At 45.6% G+C, this 19,045-nt stretch overlaps 1 protein-coding gene across 2 annotated transcripts in view; it reads right to left on the bottom strand.

Annotated features, from left to right (window-relative positions):
* The window catches only part of THRAP3 (thyroid hormone receptor associated protein 3), a 78,335-nt gene extending 71,261 nt beyond the window's left edge, over positions 1-7,074 (bottom strand). For both annotated transcript variants that reach the window (XM_012439571.3, XM_012439581.3), the window contains exon 1: positions 6,984-7,074. The gene's annotated coding sequence lies outside the window, so the exon portion shown is untranslated. The remainder of the gene's footprint in view (positions 1-6,983) is intronic.
* Between the last annotated feature and the right edge of the window lie 11,971 nt (positions 7,075-19,045).

The following is a 19,045-nucleotide window of genomic DNA, read 5'->3' as shown; positions in this document are numbered from 1 at the left end:
CTAGGTAGGGACTGGATTCAACACCGTATCAAACAAATCCCTGCTTACTCTCTGAAGAGGTAAAGGATGAAACAAAATAGATTAAAATAAATGTTATATAGTAATAATGTAGGGTTGGGGAGAGAAATATAACAGTTTTTGAAGAGGAGTACTACTATAGAGAAGTCAAGAAAGGCCTCTTTCAGAACACTGTAAAAAAAAAAGTGCAATAGATAAATGTGTACAAAGATATATCCAAACTGCCAAAGTCAAGATGATACAGTAACTTCTTGACACTTAAGAATTAAGAACTTATGAGTATATAAAGCAAAGCTACGTAAAGGGTCATCTTATCCCCGAGACAAGAACTTCTTATATTGAAAATTTTCATTTTTTTTCCTTTTTTTTTTTTGACACGGGGTCATCTCTGTTGCCCAGGATGGAGTGCAGTAGCACAATCTCAGCTCACTGCAACCTCCACCTCCTGGATTCAAGTGATAAGTGATTCTCCTGCCTCAGTTCCCCGAGTAGCTGGGACTGCAGGCACACACCACCATAACTGCCTAATTTTTGTATTTTTTGGTAGAGATGGGGTTTCGCCATGTTGGCCAGGCTAGTCTCAAACTCCTAACCTCAAGTGATCCACTTACCTCGGTCTTCCAATGTGCTGGGATTACAGGCATGAGCCACGCCAAAAAACCCAGCCACTAATAATGTTTTATGTTTTGTTTTTATTTTTGAGACAGAGTCTCACTCCTGTTGCCCAGGCTAGAGTGCAATGGCAGGATCTCAGCTCACTGCAACCTCGCCTCCCAAGTTCACGTGATTCTCCTGTCTCAGCCTCCTGAGTAACTGGAATTACAGGCATGCACCACCACACACAACTAATTTTCTTCTATTTTTAATAGAGATGGGGTTTCACCATGGTGGCCAGGCTGGTCCTGAACTTCTGACTTCAGGTGATCCACCTGCCTTGGCCTCCCAAAGTGAATTCTCTTCTTCTACTGGGCAACCCAACGATGGAATCTGACCAATTCCTCAATCACTTTCATTTTAAAAGTTTTTTTCTGATAGCCAATAGTCTTGCAAGCCAAAGGAATTAGTCAAGATTCCAGGACACAGTCCTTTTTTTTTGAGTCAGAGTCTCGCTCTGTCACCCAGGCTAGAGTGCAGTGGCACAATCTCAGCTCACTGCAACCTCCACCTCCCGGGTTCAAGTGATTCTCCTGCCTCAGCCTCCCAAGTAGCTGGGACTACAGGCACACGCCACCATGCCCAGCTAATTTTTTGTATTTTTAGTAGAGACGGGGTTTCACTGTGCTAGCCAGGATGATCTCAATCTCCTGACCTTGTGATCCACCTGCCTCCTAAAGTGCTGGGATTACAGACATAAGCCAACGAGTTCGGCCTCTAGGTCATATTCTTTAGATAAACTGGAACCATCTTTTATGAAGCCCTGATGTAAAGGAAAGCCCTTGAGTAAAGAAACTTCTTTCTTAACTTCACAATAGTCTCACCTCTATGCATTCCTCTATCAATCCTTTATTCATGCCATTCTTTTTACTAACACAGAGAAAAAGGAAATTGAGTTGTTAACCTCACACACACACAAATCATGGCATTACTGAAAACAATGCAATGGACTTCATAGTTGTATTTTATTTTAAAAAATAATAAAATAACCTTAGTTGTTATGTCTCAGGACAAGGGTCAAAAGTCTTACGAGACATTCGACAACTCTACGTGGCATTCTATCTTCTGAGACAGGCCAAGCTATGCAGTGACAACATTCCAGATGCTATAAAGCAAACCAAGCAGAACAAAAGTGAGGACACTGAACACATACCAGCTAAAGAAGGCACAGGCAAGGGTCAGACCAATGCCTCTATGCTTTCCAAAAGTCTGGGTTTCTTCAGTTTGAAAACAACATAATTCAGTGTTTTGGGGATTCCCCTCCATTTCAAAGATGCCTAAAATCTTTTTTTTTTTTTAAGAACAAAGGAAGGAAAAAAAAAAACAAAGAAAGGAAATAAAGTACCAAGACAGAAAAAAATGGTAACTGGTGATATAAGACAGCAAAGTGACTTTGAATGGGGGTATCAGAGACTTCTATCATATATCCAGAAAAGGTAATATAAAGATGTAAAATAGACTAGTAATATAAACATAGAAAATAGTAAATACCAACTGACACCCTGCTCCATGTCAGGGCCACATGTCAGACTGTCGGTAGGGTCTAGGGCAAACGAGATGACATGCCCCAACTATAAAAGATACTTGCTGCAATGCAGAAAAGCAGGTCCATGGCTGCCAGATTTGATTTTTCAAAACCTGAATCCAAATTTTTATACAAAATCTTTTTAAATGTTGACAACTAATTCAAATTTATAACACTGTATGAGCCAAAGAAAATATATCTGCAGATTGGATTTAGTCCATAAAACTTTTTAGGCAGAGGCTGAAAACATCTACCTAAATACATGCTTCTTTCAGTGGTAGAACTCAACTCTGTGGCAGAAAGCACACCCTACACTTGCAAAAAACACTATTACCTGAAAATACACTACTAAAGGCATGAGTATACATCTGACACACTTAATCATTGAAGGAAAGCACACTTAAAATGTTCCATTTCTGGAGCACCTAAAATACATACTGTAAACAAAATTCAATGAAAGAAAACATTAGGAAATGAATATTTGTCAAATTGGGCTCACCAAATTTCAGCTTCCTTACTATAAGCAAAACCAGTCCCTATCTTATAGACAAAAAAACACCCCTAAGATTTCTACAGCATGTCATTAAAACAAACTATTTATCCTAAAAAAAAAAAAAAAAAATAGTTCCCTTGAAAAACTAATGAAGTCACTTTTAAAAAGGGTACCCATGTCTCTTACTGCCTTGGTAAGCCTTGAGCAATTACCTTTTTTCTTAGAGACAGAGTCTGGCTCTGTCACCCAGGCCGGAGGGCAGTGGTGCCATCATAGCTCACTGTTACCTTGAACTCCTGGGCTCAAGGGATCCTCTTGCCTTAGCCTCTGGAACTGCTGGGATTATAAACATGAGCCACCACGCCCACCCTACATTTTTATGGATTATAAAGCTGCATTATAGGGTCTATAGCAGTGGTTCTTAACCTTTTTTGAAACTCTAATGAATATGGCAGAAGGTGAACACACTTTCCTTCAGAAAATGCACCCCCAATCACAAAAACTTTAGAGTTCAAGGGCTCCCTGGAGTCCACAGACCATAGATTAAGAATGTCCTGGCCAGGCACAGTGGCTCACGCCTGTAATCCCAGCACTATGGGAGGCCAAGGCGGGCGAATCACGAGGTCAAGAGATCGAGACCATCCTGGCCAACATGGTGAAACCCCGCCTCTACTAAAAAGACAAAAAAATTAGCTGAGCGTGGTGGCGCGCACCTGTAGTCCCAGCTACTCGGGAGGCTGAGGCAGGAGAATTGCTTGAACCCAGGAGGCGGAGGTTGCAGTGAGCCGAGGTCACACCACTGCACTCCAGCCTAACGCCTGGTGACGGAGTGAGACTCTACAAAAAAAAAAAAAATGGCCTGCCCCCACGCTGGGTGCAGTGGCTCACACCTGTAATCCCAGCACTTTAGGAGGCCAAGGCAGGCATATCACCTGAGGTCTGGAGTTCAAGACCTGCCTGGCCAACCTGGCAAAACCCTGTCTCTACTAAAAAATACAAAAATTAGTCAGGCATGGTGGCAGGCGGCTGTAATCCCAGCTACTCAGGAGGCTGAGACAGGAAAATCACTTGAACCCAGGAGGCAGAGGCCACAGTGAGCTGAGATCGTGCCACTGCACTATAGCCTGGGCAACAGAACGAAAAAAAAGAAAAAAGAAAAAAAAGGCTGGGCACAGTGGGTCACACCTGTAATCCCAGCACTTTGGGAAATCAAGGCAGGCAGATCATGAGGTCAGGAGATGAGATCGAGACCATCCTGGTCAACATGGTGAAACCCCATCTCTACTAAAAATACAAAAATTAGCTGAGTGTGGTGGTGCGTGCCTCAGTTACTTGGGAGGCTGAAGCATGAAAATCGCTTGAACTCAGGAGGCAGAGGTTGCAGTGAGCTGAGATTGAGCCACTGCAAGCCAGCCTGGTGACAGAGTGAGCCGAGATTGCTCCACTGCACCCCAGCCTGGTGACAGAGTGAGACTCCATCTCACAAAAAAAAAAAAAAAAAAAAAAAAAAAGAATGTCCTGCCATGGAGAATATGTTTACTTGTTTTGAGTCCAGGTATCACTCTGTTGCCCAGGCTGGCATGAAGTAGCATGATCATGGCTCACTGCAGTCTACAGAGACTATTAAATCTACTTACTCTCCAATCTCTGCTGCTTCTTGCTGCTCCATCTCTACACCCTTGCTCTGTCAAGTAACTACCATCTTCAGCCTCTTAACATAACCTCACAATCCATTTCCTATACTTCCATGAAATGATTTTAAAACATAAATCACCCCTTAAATCCCTTCCTTCCTCCTTCCTTCATCTGTACTATCGAACACATGTTGTAACTAATTTTACATATGTATATACGTGTATATATTAGAGAGAAAAAAGAGGGCAATCCTTCCTACCCATCAGAAGGCTTCAATGGCTTCCCTAATAACCTTCTCTCTCCAACTCATCTGTAATCACTCTAAGTGTCAAACATAATCCGCCTCCTTTCAGTTCTGAAAGCACACTAAATTCTTCCCATCTGCCAGTTTGGGCAAGTGCTGTTTCCTCTACCTGGATACTCTCTCCTTGACATCCTACAAACTGACTCCTCACTCTCCCCAAACAAACTTCACTGACCACCCTTGGGTCCCCCGCTTTTCAGTGTCTATCAGAGTCCTGAAACAGACACCTCTATGTTACTCTTCTCAATTTGTAGTTTATTTGCTTACCCTTTGTGTCCACTCTCAACAATCCTGTTAAGTTTCCAAAAGATAAGACCTCATCTGTCACCACACCCCAATATATTCACAGGCCCACAACAGGAGCTGGTAAATGATAGGCTTTCAAGCACTATTTGTTGAATAAATTACCCAATGAACCAGAGTCAGTGAACAGATCATAGATGTTTATAGTATGAGTATGTGTGAAAAAAATCCACTAAAACCCTGTATTTGAGAGAATAGCACTAACCACACTTCCTTCCATTCAGGATGTCACCATGTCCTACAGAAACAGGGTAGCACCCTGAAATGCTTAGTGATCGGGACTATCCGTTCTAAAAATAATAAACCGTATGTCTGTGTGCCCTCCCAGTCATCTTCATCATTCCCCATCGCTGTGCTAATCTTAGAAATATTCCAAGCTTCCTCCCTCCAATTCCTCAGAACAAAATAGATCGCTCTTTTTGTAATCCATATTTTACAAGCTAAACCAAATTCAAAAGTACCTATATACTTGGTACTACATAAATACACAAAGGTGGTACTGCTACTATCATCGCCACTGCTAAAATTGAACTGACCTCGTCTGCAAAATTAACAACATCAATCTCCAAAACTGGAGATCTTTCTCTGGTGCTAAAAAGTTTAAAAAACAAAAAGATGGAATTACACTGGACGTAGAGGTTTCTAATCAAATCACTTCTTACAGAAACCTCAATACAACTCTCTTACAAAATGCAATTAAAGCCAAATGGCTGCAGTAGAACTTATTTTGGAATCATTAACATATGAACACTAGTTCACAAAATACATCTCCCGGCAAAGAACAAATTGAGCCCGATTTGCTCCACAAGTTGTTCACGGCAGCAGCCAGTTTTGGCTATTTAACATGCTTCTACATCATAATACACACGTCACGCTGTCTACAGTAACAGGACAGATTACAACAGTACTTCCACAAACGAAAAAAGGCAGGGTCATCTGAAAGAGAAAAAAAATGATCGTGTGATACATGCCTTTTCTCTCTGGGCGCATGCTCTAGAAATCCTATAAATGATGACAGTCGTAACAGTGGCTAAGTGATTTTTATCTCATTTAATCTCCACAATAACCCTTTAAAGGGGCCACTGTTATTTACTACTGTTTTAGTGATAAGAAAACTGAGGCACTTGGAAATGAAGACCCTTGACCTAAGATCAAAAGATAGCGGGCCAAGATTTGAACCCAGGCAGACTGGCTTCAGGATACTTCTGTTATGTTCCCAACAGAAGCTGCACTGTCTCTGTTCCGCGAGGCCCTGCCATACTCTCAGAAGCTTTCCCTTCAATCCAATTAACAAACTCCCCGTAAACACGGTACTGCCACTGACGGCTTCCCAACTTCTGTAAAACATTGCCGCTCGCCAGCTTCTGCTGCCATGCGCCACCCCTAAGATTTGGAAAGTCAAAAAAAAAAAAGTTGATAAAAGTTACTGAGGTGCTAAGAGAAGCAAAAATAAGTCGCCTCATATAAGCAGAACTCACGCCGATTGCCACTGGAATGCAAAATCGGCCTCAGCTCCAGCCCAAAAAAAAAGTGAGAACTTTAATATTCCCGTAGGAGACAAATGTGGACCGTCCCTTTTTTGGCCACCAGGCAGGAAAGAACGGAAGCGGTACTAACATTACTGAGTGCCAGCCACATGCGCCCTAGGAGAGGACAGAACCAGGCCAATGGGGACTGGGTTGGGGGAAGGGCACTCAGGAGTTCCGGGAAAATAAATCCAAATAATAGGGTTCATACTACCCAGAGTAGGGATTGGAAGCCACCCCCAGGCCGACTGCAAGAAAAAGCCGCGTAGGAACTGCTCGGGAGAGAAGCCGACCCAGAGCCTCGGGAGCTAGGCCGGGGCCAGGGGAAGCCCTGAAGGGCGGGGAGGGGGAGGAGCCGGAGGGAGCGCAGCCCGCTCAGAAGAGGCCAGGGTGTAAGCGCGGGGGAGCGACCCCGCGCAAGGCCTTCCCCGAGCCCCTGACCCAGCAGCTGAGGCAAAAAGATAAGAGAAGAAACCACTGGAGCCGGTTAAGTTGCCCTAACTTCCATCAGAGGCGCTCACTCACCTGGGCCTACCGCAGCGATCGCAGCTGTAGCTCGCAACGGCACAACCAGCCCGAACCTCGCCCCCGCCCGACAGCGCGCCCAGCGTCTCCGCTCTCCGACGGCGGCAAAGGCGTAGACCCGCGACCTCCTGGAAAATGTAGTCCTACGCCCGCCTCTCCTGGCCGACTTGGCTGCCAGAGGAACTACGTTTCCCAAAAGACAAGGCGAGCGTTGGTCCCGCCGCTTTGCGTCACGCGCTGGGTTGTCGGCAGTCACGTGGGTTGCTTGCGTACATCCCCTCCCCCCGCCTGGGTGGCCTGGAGATGAAGGAGGGCGGTGGACGGAAGGGGCGGGGGCGTTGCTGACGCCGCTGCCCCCACCATTTTGGAACCAGCCTGGAGGGAGAGTCTCAGCCCCACCCACTCCCGGCCAGCTTGCCTCGTCGAATAAGCCTCTGAGCTTGGAGTCCAGTCTCCCGGGTTTCGGTCTCTGCTGTACCCTCTTCCGCTTTGTGACCTTGAGCAAATTCATCCCTCCTCTCTGAACCTGTTTCCTCCCCTGTGAAATGAGACTCGTAATTTCCACCCCACTGCGTTTTTGCGAGGCTCCGACAAAGTAAGGCACAGAAAAGCCTCAAGCACCTTGAAAGCGCAACGCAAATGGAGGGTTGGTTTGGTTTCGTTTTTTAATTTTAACAGTGTGACCTCATTCAGAGACCCAGAAGCCGCCGCTCCCCTGCCCGCCTTCTATGACTGATTTTCTGACTATCGTCCTGGGAAGTTTGCTAAAATGGGTGCTACTTGGGTATTGAACCAGAAGTTTCCCTGGGAGAGTGTCCTTGGAATCTACGTTTTAAACCTGTTCTTATCCACCTACAAGTTTGAGAATCCTGGGTTTATCACTTTTGCATAGGCTGGTTTCCTTTGGAATTCCTGATCTAGTGCCTTTGAACATTTAAGACCCAGCTTTATGTCACCTGTGATGCTTTCAAAGTTGACTAGCTCCTCCCTAGGCCTGTGTTCCCACAGTAAGTTTGCATCTTATGCTATAAATATAGGGGCCTTCCCCACCAGACTGTGAGCTCTTTGAGAGCCGAGATGAGTTTTGCTGGATTTCTGCACCCTCAAAGTAAAGTAGACAAAGTACACATCAATGAATAAAGAATTCTAATGCTCTTTCTGAGAGAAAAGCTGCAAGGCTCAACTTAAGTTGCAGACTACGTCACATCAGCCCTTGCCCTCGGTGGCTTCAGCATTTTTTTCCACACTGCTTACTCTTTTTTTCCTTCTCTGAGCACTTCCTGTGGTCCACGTACTGCGTAGTGCTTCTTAAAACGTTCTAATTTAATTTATTTCTTTTTAATTGTTTTTTTGAGTCTCCCTGTGTCGCCCAAGTTGGTGTGCCGTGGTGCGGTGTCGGCTCATTGCAACCTCTGCCTCCCAAGTTCAAGTGATTCTCCTGGCTCAGCCTCCTGAGTAGCTGATTTCACAGGCATATGCCACCACCCGGCTAATTTTTGTACTTTTTGTGGATACGGGTTTTCCGCCATGTTGGCCAAGCTGGTCTCAGACTCCTGACCTCAAGTGATCCACCTGCCTTGGCCTCACAAAGTGCTGAGATTACAGGCGTGAGCCACGGCACCCAGCCAATTTAATTTTAAATTCAAAGATTTTTCTGGGTGTCTGCCATATACCATGCCCAGTGTAAAATACTGGGAACACGGTAGTAAACTAGCTGGACACCAAAATACATGATTTTGGTTCCCCTTTTAAGAAATACAGGTATATCTCACACATCACAAGTTCAGTTCCAGAACACCACAATAAAGCAAATATTGCAGGAAAGTTAGTCAAAGTTTCCCAGTGCATATAAAAGTGTTATAGTATGTTTACGTTATACTGTAGTCTATTGCATGCACTAGTGTTATGTCCAAAAAAAAAAAAAAAACTTTTATAAAGAATATTACTGGGGGTGTGGGTGGGAAAAAAAAAAAAGAATATTACTTAGAAATGGTAACTGTCAGCCTGGTGTGGTGGCTTACACCTGTATTCCCAGCACTTTGGAGGCCAAGGTGAGTGGATCACCTGTCAGAAGTTCAAGACCAAGGCTGGGTGTGGTGGTTCATGCCTGTAATCCCTGCACTTTGGGAGGCCGAGGCGGGTGGACCACCTGAGATCAGGAGTTCAAGACCAACCTGGACAACATGATGAAACCTTGTCTCTATTAAAAATACAAAAAAACTAGCCAGGCATGGTGTGGGCACCTATAATCCCAGCTACTCAGGAGGCTGAGGCAGGAGAATCACTTGAATCCCGGAGGCAGAGGTTACAGTGAACTGAGATGGCACCACTGCATTACAGCCTGGACAACAAGAACAAAACTCTGTCTCAAAAAAAAAAAAAAAGAAAAAGAAAAAGTCTGTTGTTTAGTTTAGCCACCTTAGTCAATTATTTTAGCTAGATCTGCAAAATTTGCTGCAGTTTCTACGTCAGCACTTACTGTTTTACCTAGTACTTTTATGTAAGGAAGCTGGCATCTTTCCTTAAACCTCACAAACCAACCTCTGCTAGCTTAAAACTTTTTCTGCAGCTTCCTTGATTCTTTCTATCTTCATGGAATTGACAAGAGTTGGAGCCTTGCTCTAGATTAGGTTTTTGTTTAGGGGAATGTGAATGACTGATCTGAACTTCTTTCTAGGTCACTAAAACTTTCTCCATATCAGCAATAAGGCTGTTTTGCTTTCTTATCATTCATTTATTCCGAGTTGCACTTTCTTTTCTTTTTTTTTTTTTTTTTGAGATGGAGTCTTGCTCTGTCACCCAGGCCAGAGTGCAGTGGCGGGATCTCGGCTCAGTGCCTCCCAGGTTCAAGCAATTCTCCTGCCTCAGCCTCCTGAGTAGCTGGGATTATAGGCACCCGCCACCACTCCTGGTTAATTTTTGTGTTTTTTTTAGTAGGGACAGGGTTTTACCATTTTGGCCAGGCTGATTTCGAATTCCTGACCTCGTGATCCACCTGCCTTGGCCTCCCAAAGTGCTGGGATTACAGGCATGAGCCACCGCACCTGTCATTTTTTTTTTTTTGAGACAGAGTCTCACTGTGTTGTCCAGGCTGGAGTGCAGTGATGTGATCACTGCTTACTACAGCCCCTGCCTCCTGGGTTCAAGCAATTCTCCTGCCTCAGCCTCCCAAGTAGCTGGGATACAGGCACCCACCACCATGCTTGGCTAATTTTTGTATTTTTTTAGTAGAGATGGGGTTTCACTATGTTGGCCAAGCTGGTCTCGAACTCCTGACCTCAAGTGATCCGCTCGCTTTGGCCTCCCAAAATGCTGGGATTACAGGCGTGAACCACTGTGCCCGGCTTAATGTCTTTGAAGAACTTTTTCTTTGCATTTGCAACTTGGCTAATTGGCACAAGAGGACTAGCTTTCTGCCTGTCTGGCTTTTGACATGCCTTCCTCACTAAGCTTAATCATTTCTAGCTTTTGATTTAAAGTGAAAGACATGCAACTCTCCCTTTTACTTGAACACTTAGAGTCCATCGTAAGGTTCTTCATTGGCCTAATGTTAATATTGCTATGTCTCAAGGAACAGGGAGGCTGGAGGAGGAGAGAAACAGGGAATGGCCAGTTGGTGGAGCAGTCAGTACACATTTATTAAGTTGACCATTTATATGGGTGCAGTGTGTGGCATCTCCAAACAATTACAATAGTGACATAACTGATGTTAAGTGATAGGAATATCACTGATCACCATAACATATAATAATAGTGAAAAAGTTTGAAATATTGCAAGAATTACCAAACTGCGACAGGGACACAAAGTGAGCACGTGCCTTTGGAAAAATGGTGCCAATAGACTTGTTTGACAAAGGGTTGCCACAAGCTCACAGTTTATAAAAAAAAAATAAATGCCATATCTGCAAAGCACAATAAAACAAGATCTATCACGAGGTCAAGAGATCGAGACCATCCTGGTCAACATGGTGAAACCCCGTCTCTACTAAACATACAAAAAATTAGCTGGGCATGGTGGCGCACGCCTGTAATCCCAGCTACTCAGGAGGCTGAGGCAGTAGAATTGCCTGAACCCAGGAGGCAGAGGTTGCGGTGAGCCGAGATCGCGCCATTGCACTCCAGCCTGGGTAACAAGAGAGAAACTCCATCTCAAAAAAAAACAAGATCTATCTTGGCTCTCTTCTAATCTCTCTTCCAACCTCTGCCCCTTCCATGGCCCAGAAACTCACCCCAAGTTTCCAGTCTCTGCCCTCTCCTCTCCTCATTCAGCCTCTCTCCTTGAGTGACCTCTCTCCTTGAATGATCTGACATACTCAGGTAGATTTAACATCTCTTTTAAGCATCTTATTCCCTTATCTACATCTTAGACTCAACTCACTTAATTCCAGATATATAGGAGCCACCATACCCTGATTTCCCACTGGTATCTCAAGTTCACCTGCCAGAAACTGAACTCTTCTTCCCTCCGATATAGTATTACATAGGTATGTGTGTAGTTAATTGTTTGTGTGTCTGCATTCTCCACGAGGCTTTGAGTTCCCCTGAAAGCAAAGAAAACTGAATCACTTCATTCATTTGGTGGTCAAGACCTGTACTATGATGCTCAGGAAAAAAAGAATAAACAAAACAGATGTGGTCCCTTCCCTCAAAGAGCTTACCTACAACAGGGGAGATTGTATTAAGAAGTCTATCACCAGCCAGGCGCGGTGGCTCACGCCTGTAATCCCAGCACTTTGGGAGGCTGAGGCGGGCGGATCACAAGGTCAAGAGATCGAGACCATCCTGGCTAACATGGTGAAACCCCGTCTCTACTAAAAAATACAAAAATTAGCTGGGCGTGGTGGCACATGCCTGTAGTTCCAGCTACTTGGGAGGCTGAGGCAGGAGAATTGCTTGAACCCGGGAGGTGGAGGTTGCAGTGAGCCAAGATTGTGCCACTGCACTCCAGCCTGGTGCCTGGCGACAGAGCAAGACTCTGTCTCCAAAAAAAAAAAAGGTCTATCAAATGCATAAGTAATTACTAATGGGATGAGTGCAATGCAGGAAGAGTATGCGGTGTATACTATGATAGCACAGAATAGAGGTCAGAAAACAACAACCTATGGGCCAATTCTGACCCATCTCCTGTTTTCATATGGCCAGGAACTAGGATTATTTTTACTTTTTTTTTGAGACAGAGTTTTGCTCTTGTTGCCCAGGCTGGGTGCAATGGCGAAATCTTGGCTCACTGAACCTCTGTCTCCCAGGTTCAAGTGATTCTCCTACCTTAGCCTCCTGAGTAGCTGGGATTACAGGCATGCACCACCATGCCCGGCTAATTTTGTATTTTTAATAGAGACCGGTTTCTCCATGTTGGTCAGACTGGTCTTGAACTCCAGACCTCAGATGATCCGCCCACCTTGGCCTCCCAAAGTGCTGGGATTGCAGGTGTGAGCCACCGTGGCCAGCCTGTTTTTACATTTTTATTTACTTATTTGTTTTTGTTTGTTTGTTTTTGAGACGTAGTCTCACTCTGTCACCCAGGCTGGAGTCCAGTGGCATGATCTCGGCTTTCAACCTCTACCTCCCGGGTTCAAGTGATTCTCCTGCCTCAGCCTCTCGAGTAGCTGGGACTATAGGTGCGTGCCACCACACCCAGCTAAATTTTTTTGTATTTTTAGTGGAGACGGGGTTTCACTGTGTTAGCCAAGATGGTCTCGATCTCCTGACCTCATGATCTGCGCTCCTCGGCCTCCCAAAGTGCTAGGATTACAGGCATGAGCCAGTGAGCCCACCCTATTTATTTGTTTTTGAGACAGGGTCTGGCTCTGTCCCCCAGGTTGGAGTGCAGTGGTGCAATCACAGCTCACTGCAGCCTTGACCTCCTGGGCTCAAGCGATCCTCCCACCTTAGCCCCCAAAGTAGCTGGGACCACAGGCATGGACCACAATGCCCAGCTATTTTTTTTTTTTTTTTTTTTTTTTTGAGACAGAGTCTCGCTCTGTTACCCAGGCTGAAGTGCAGTGGCACAATCGCAGCTCCCTGCAACCTCCGCCTTCCCGGTTCAAGCGATTTCTCCTGCCTTAGCCTCCTGAGTAGCTGAGATTACAGGCACATGCCACCACACCCAGGATATACCAATTAAGCTCTTGGATTCAGCCATGCCTGATATTAGCAGCACCTATGGACTTTTCTATGCCTTGAGCTAATAAATGAGTTGGTTTGGGTTGAGTTTCTTCTACACTGAAGTCATGACTAAGAGAGGAGCTGTTAGAGCTATCTCTTGTGTACAAGAGGCTCTCAGGACAGGAAGGAAGCTGGGAAGGGAAATCAGTAGAGACTGGAACCAGCAGCATTATCTGACCCTCTACGCTTGAAGGGCCACCTGTGGAGGAGAGGAGCAATTACCTTTGTTATTGCTCAGACTAACCAAGGGAGCATCACCTCCATCTCTGCTTTCCAGAAGCAAACCAAACACTCTAGTCAGGGGAACAGTGCCTTGTTTGCTGTTGCTCATTGGCAAGAGCGGCCCCTCATTGCTGAGGTTGAGCAGAAAATGGTTACTCCCTTACCAGTCAGTAAGCATCTACCCACAAGAATACTCTAGTCTTGTGGTTCCCAAGCTTGTTTGGGTATTGGAATCATCTCAGGATGTTTGCTTTTTTGTTGTTTGTTTTGAGACAGGATCTGGCTCTGTCACCCCAGCTTTAATGAAATAGTATGAACATGGCTTACTGCAGCCTCCACCTCCTGAGTTCAAGAGATCCTCCAACCTTAGCTCCCCGAGGAGCTGGTACTACAGGCATGCACCACCAAGCTCTGCTAATTTTTGATTTTTTTCTTTTTTTTTTTTTTTTTTTGAGACAGAGTCTTGCTCTGTCGTCAGGCGCCAGGCTTGAGGGCAGTGGTGCAATCTCGGCTCACTGCAACCTCTGCCTCTCAGGTTCAAGCAATTCTCCTGCCTCAGCCTCCCGAGTAGCTGGGACTACAGGTGCACGCCACCACACTCAGCTAATTTTTGTATTTTTAGTAGAGACGGGGTTTCACCATGTTGGCCAGGATGGTCTCAATCTCTTGACCTCATGATCCACCCACCTCGGCCTCCCAAAGTGCTGGGATTATAGGCGTGAGCCACCGCGCCCGACCTTGATTTTCTTTTTCTTTCCAAGACACAGTCTCACTTTGTCATCCAGGCTGGAGTACAGTGATGTGATCACAACTCACTGCAGCCTCGACCTCTCAGGCTCAAGCAATCTTCCCACCTCAGCTTCCCAAGTAGATGGGACCACAGGCACATGCCACCATGCCCAGTAATTTTTTTTTTTTTTAATAGAGACAGAGTCTCCCTATGCGTCCCAGGCTGGTCTTAAACTCCTGGGCTCAATCGATCCTCCTGCCTTAGTCTCCCAAAGTGTTAAGATTAGAGGAGCATACCACTATGCCCAGCTTTTAAATGTTTTTGTAGAGACAGGGTCTCACTTCGTTGTCCAGGCTGATTTCAAACTTCTGGGCTCAAGCAATCCTCCTTCCTTGGCCCTCCAGAGTGCCAGCATGAGCCACCACACCCAGCCCATCTCAAGATGTTTTTAAAATTCCAACACTTAGACCACATCTCAAACCAAGCAAATTACAGTCTCTGGATGGATCACAGGCATCACTATGTTTCTGAAATTGACTCAGGTGATTCCAACGCACAGATGAATTTGAGAACCACTGCCAAAGGCTCCCATCCTTTTGTTTCCAAAGCTGACACTTTATAAATTATATATATCATATATATAATTTTAAAATATATATATATTTTTAGATAGAGTTTGGCCCTTGTTGCCCAGGCTGGAGTGCAATGGCACGATCTTGGCTCACCACAACCTCCACCTCTGGGTTCAAGCCATTCTCCTGCCTCAGCCTCCCGAGTAGCTGGAATTATAGGCATGTACCAACACACCTAGCTAATTTTGTATTTTTTAGTAGAGATGGGGTTTCTCCGTGTTGGTTAGGCTGGTCTCGAACTCTGGACTTCAGGTAATCAGCCTGCTTTGGCCTCCCAAAGTGCTGGAATTATAGGTGTGAGCCACCACGCCCGGCCTCTTAAAATAGTTTTATGTAGAGATGAAGTCTCACTATGTTACCCAGGCTGGTCTCAAACTACTGAGCTCAAGTGATCCTCCTGCCTTACCCTCCCAAATTGCTGGGATTACAGGCATAAACTACCACGCCTAGCCTCCAAGGCTGACATGTCTATAAAGCAGAGATTCTCCTTCTACCTGCACATTAATTTCCCTGGGGATTTTACCAAAAATGCCATGTCTGTGTTCATGCCCCATCTCCCAGATTCTGATCTATTTGGTATGGGCTGGGGCCCCAGTAATGGCATTTTTAAAATACTGACGTAGGCTGGACATGGTGGCTCATGCCTGTAATCTCAACACATTGGGAGGTCAAGGCAGGAGGATCACATGAGCCCAGGAGTTCAAGAACAGCCTGAGCAACATAGTGAGCCTCTATTCCCTACAATAAATAAATAAATAAATAAATAAATTATCCAGATACGGTGGTTCCATCTCATCCCAGCTACTTGGGAGGCTGAGGTAGGGAGTTTGCTTGAGCCTGGAAGGTGAAGACTGCACTCCAGCCTGGGCAACAGAGCAAGATCCTGTCTCAAAAATTCTGACCTAGGGGATTCTAATGTGTAGTGATGGTTATGAGCCAGTTTTTTGAGCAGTATTTCTCAAATTATGATAGAAAACTAGGGTGTTTTTTGTTTATTTGTTTTTAATTTCTAATCTATCAGAGACTGAGTCTTTCATAAAATGCAATAAAAATTACTTATGGGCCGGGCGCGGTGGCTCAAGCCTGTAATCCCAGCACTTTGGGAGGCCGAGGAGGGTGGATCACGAGGTCAAGAGATCGAGATCATCCTGGTCAACATTGTGAAACCCCGTCTCTACTAATACAAAAAAATTAGCTGGGCATGGTGGCGCGTGCCTGTAATCCCAGCTACTCAGGAAGCTGAGGCAGGAGAATCGCCTGAACCCAGGAGGCGGAGGTTGCGGTGAGCCGAGATCGTGCCATTGCACTCCAGCCTGGGTAACGAGAGTGAAACTCTGTCTCAAAAAAAAAAAAAAAAAAAAAATTACTTATGGCCGGGCATGTGACTTACACCTGTAATCCCAATACTTTGGGAGGCTGAGGCAAGCAGACCGTCTGAGGTCAGGAGTCCAAGATCAGCCTGGCCAACATGGTGAAACCCTGTCTCTACTAAAAACACAAAAATTAGCTAGGCATGGTGGCATGTGCCTGTAATCCCAGCTACTCAGAAGGCAAGAGAATCACTTGAACATGGGAGGTAGAGATTGCAGTGAGCCAAGATCATGCTATTGTACTCCAACCTGGGCAACAGAGTGAGACTCTATCTCAAAAAAAAGAAGAAGAAGAAGAAAAGACTTACTAGAAAAATAAAGTTTAAAAAGACATACAAAAGGCTGAGCACAGTGGCTCACGCTTGTAATCCTAGCACTTTGGGAGGCCAAGGCGGGCAGATCACTTGAGGCCAGGAATTCAAGACCAGCCTGGCCAACATAGTGAAACCCTGTCTCTACTAAAAATACGAAAATTAGCAGGGCATGGCAGAGTGTCTGTAGTCCCAGCTGCTGGGGAGGCTGAGGCAGGATAATCAATTGAACCTGGGAGGTGGAGGTTGCAATGAGCCAAGATCCTGCCACTGCACTCCAGCCTGGCAACAGATAGAGACTCCATCTCAAAAAAAAAAAAAAAAAATACAAACAACAACAACAAAAATAGCCGGGCATGGCACCTGTAATCCCAGCTACTCAGGAGGTGGGTGAGCACCTATAATCCCAGCTACTCGGGAGGCTGAGGCAGGAGAATCACTTGAACCTGGGAGGCAGAGGTTGCAGTGAGCAGAGAGCGAGACTTTACACTCCAGCTGGGCAACAAGAGTGAAACTCCCTCTCAAAAAAACAAAACAAAACAAAAAAAACTTACAGGATTACAGGCGCCTGTCACCTAATTTTGTTTTTAATTTATTACTATTATTTTTTGAGATGGAATCTCGCCCTGTCACCAGGCCAGAGTGCAGTGGCAAGATCTTGGCTCAGCCTTTTTTTTTTTTTAAAAGCCAGTCTTGCTTTGTTGCCCAGTCTGGGGTGCAATGATGCAATCTTGGCTCACTGCAGCCTCAAACTCCTGGGCTCAAGTGATCCTCCTACCTCAGCCTCTCGAGTAGCTGGAACTACAGGCATGCTGACACTATTGACACTATGCCTGGCTTTTTTGTTTGTTTGTTTGTTTGTTTTTGAGACAGAGTCTCCCTCTATTGCCTAGGCTGGAGTGCAGTGGCACAATCTCGGCTTACTGCAACCTCCACCTTCTGGGTTCAAGCAATTCTCCTGCCTCAGCATTCCAAGTAGCTGGGACTACAGGCACGTGCCACTATGCCTGGTTAGTTTTTTTGTATTTTTAGTAGAGACAGGGTTTCACCATATTGGCCAGGCTGGTCTCGAACTCCTGACCTTGTGATCCACCCGCCTCGGCCTCCCAAAGTACTGGGATTACAGGTGTGAGCCACCACACCCAACCAGCTTATTTTAAAATTTTTTGTAGAGATGGGATCTTGCTGTATTGCCCAGGCTGGTCCACTGTGGGTCTCAAGTGATCCTCCCACCTTGACCTGCCAAAGCACTGGGATTACAGGAGTGAGCCACTGCATCTGGCCCAACATAATCATATTTTAAAGCTTAGTGTTACTAAACTTTTCCTCTCTAAGCAAGATAAAGAATTTCTCAACCTTGGCACTACTGCTATTTTGAGCAAGAGTATTCTCTGTTGTGAGAGATTTGTCTTGTGCATTGTAGGATGTCTAGCAGCATCCCTGGCCTCAATACCCAATGGATGTCAGTAGTACTTCCCCACGCTTGGGGGCGTGACAACCACAAATGTCTCCAGACATTGCCAAATATCCTCTGGGGGACAGAATTGTCCCTGGTTGGGAAACACTGAATTAGACTAGATAATGAAGTGCCTGTTTCAACAAAGCTGGTCTTGGGAGTAAATAAAGTGTGCCAGTAAGTAGCTTGGAGGAGATAGATCAGTGAGGTCCAGGCTCTTGCTTCTGATGCAAGAGGGGCTAGGGGAAGCGGCTTCTGAATCCTAGTCCACAGCAGGGCCTGCATGGATCCTCTGAGGACTGACCTTTGACTTTTCCTAGGGATAACTTTGCAAGGACCCACCACTATCAAATTTAATTCTGAGAGGAGTCAGTGACATTACATTCACTGCCACCCCAAAGGGGACACCCCAACTGCAAGAGGAACTTGCTTGGAGCCAAGCGTGGAAAAAGAGTGGCAACAGTTAGTGGGTGCCACATGCAGCTTTTCCACAGGTGGAGAGGGAAGTGGGTGGGGAGGGACTGCAGGTATCTTCTAGAGCAGTGCTACTCAAAGTGTGGTCCATACACTGGTTTTTGTCTGGTCCCCAATGAATTGAGAGTGTTTAAAAACTTCTTTTTTCTTGAGATGGAGTCTCACTCTGTCACCCAGGCTGAAGTGCAGTGGCACGATCTCTACTCGCTGCAACCTCCACCTCTCAGGTTCAAACAATTCTCCTGCCTCAGCCTCCTGAGTAGCTAGGATTACAGGTGCCCACCACCACGCCTGGCTAATTTTTGTGTTTTTAGTAGAGATGGGGGTTTCAAGTATGTTGGCCAGGCTGGTCTTGAACTCCTGATCTCAGGTGATCTGCGCGCCTTGGCCTCTCAATGTGCTGGGATTATAGGTGTAAGCCACTACACCTGGCTGTAAGTTATTTTTATTGCATTTTATGAAAGACTTAGTCTCTGATAGATTAGTAGTTAAAAACAAGCTGGGCACAGTGGCTCACGCCTATAATCCCAGCACTTTGGGAGGCCAAGGTGGACAAATCACTTCTAGTCAGGAGTTCGAGACCAGCCTGGCCGTCAGGAGTTCAAAACCAGCCTGGCCAACATGGCGAAACCTCGTCTCTACCAAAAAATACAAAAAATAGCTGGGCTTAGTGGTACATGCCTGTAGTCCCAGCTACCCAGG

This window comes from Aotus nancymaae, unplaced genomic scaffold (assembly GCF_030222135.1).
Source record: "Aotus nancymaae isolate 86718 unplaced genomic scaffold, 86718_ANA_hifiasm-v0.15.2.pri h1tg000053l, whole genome shotgun sequence".
NCBI classification, from domain to species: Eukaryota; Metazoa; Chordata; class Mammalia; order Primates; family Aotidae; genus Aotus; species Aotus nancymaae.
This window is presented reverse-complemented; position numbering and strand designations above follow the sequence as displayed.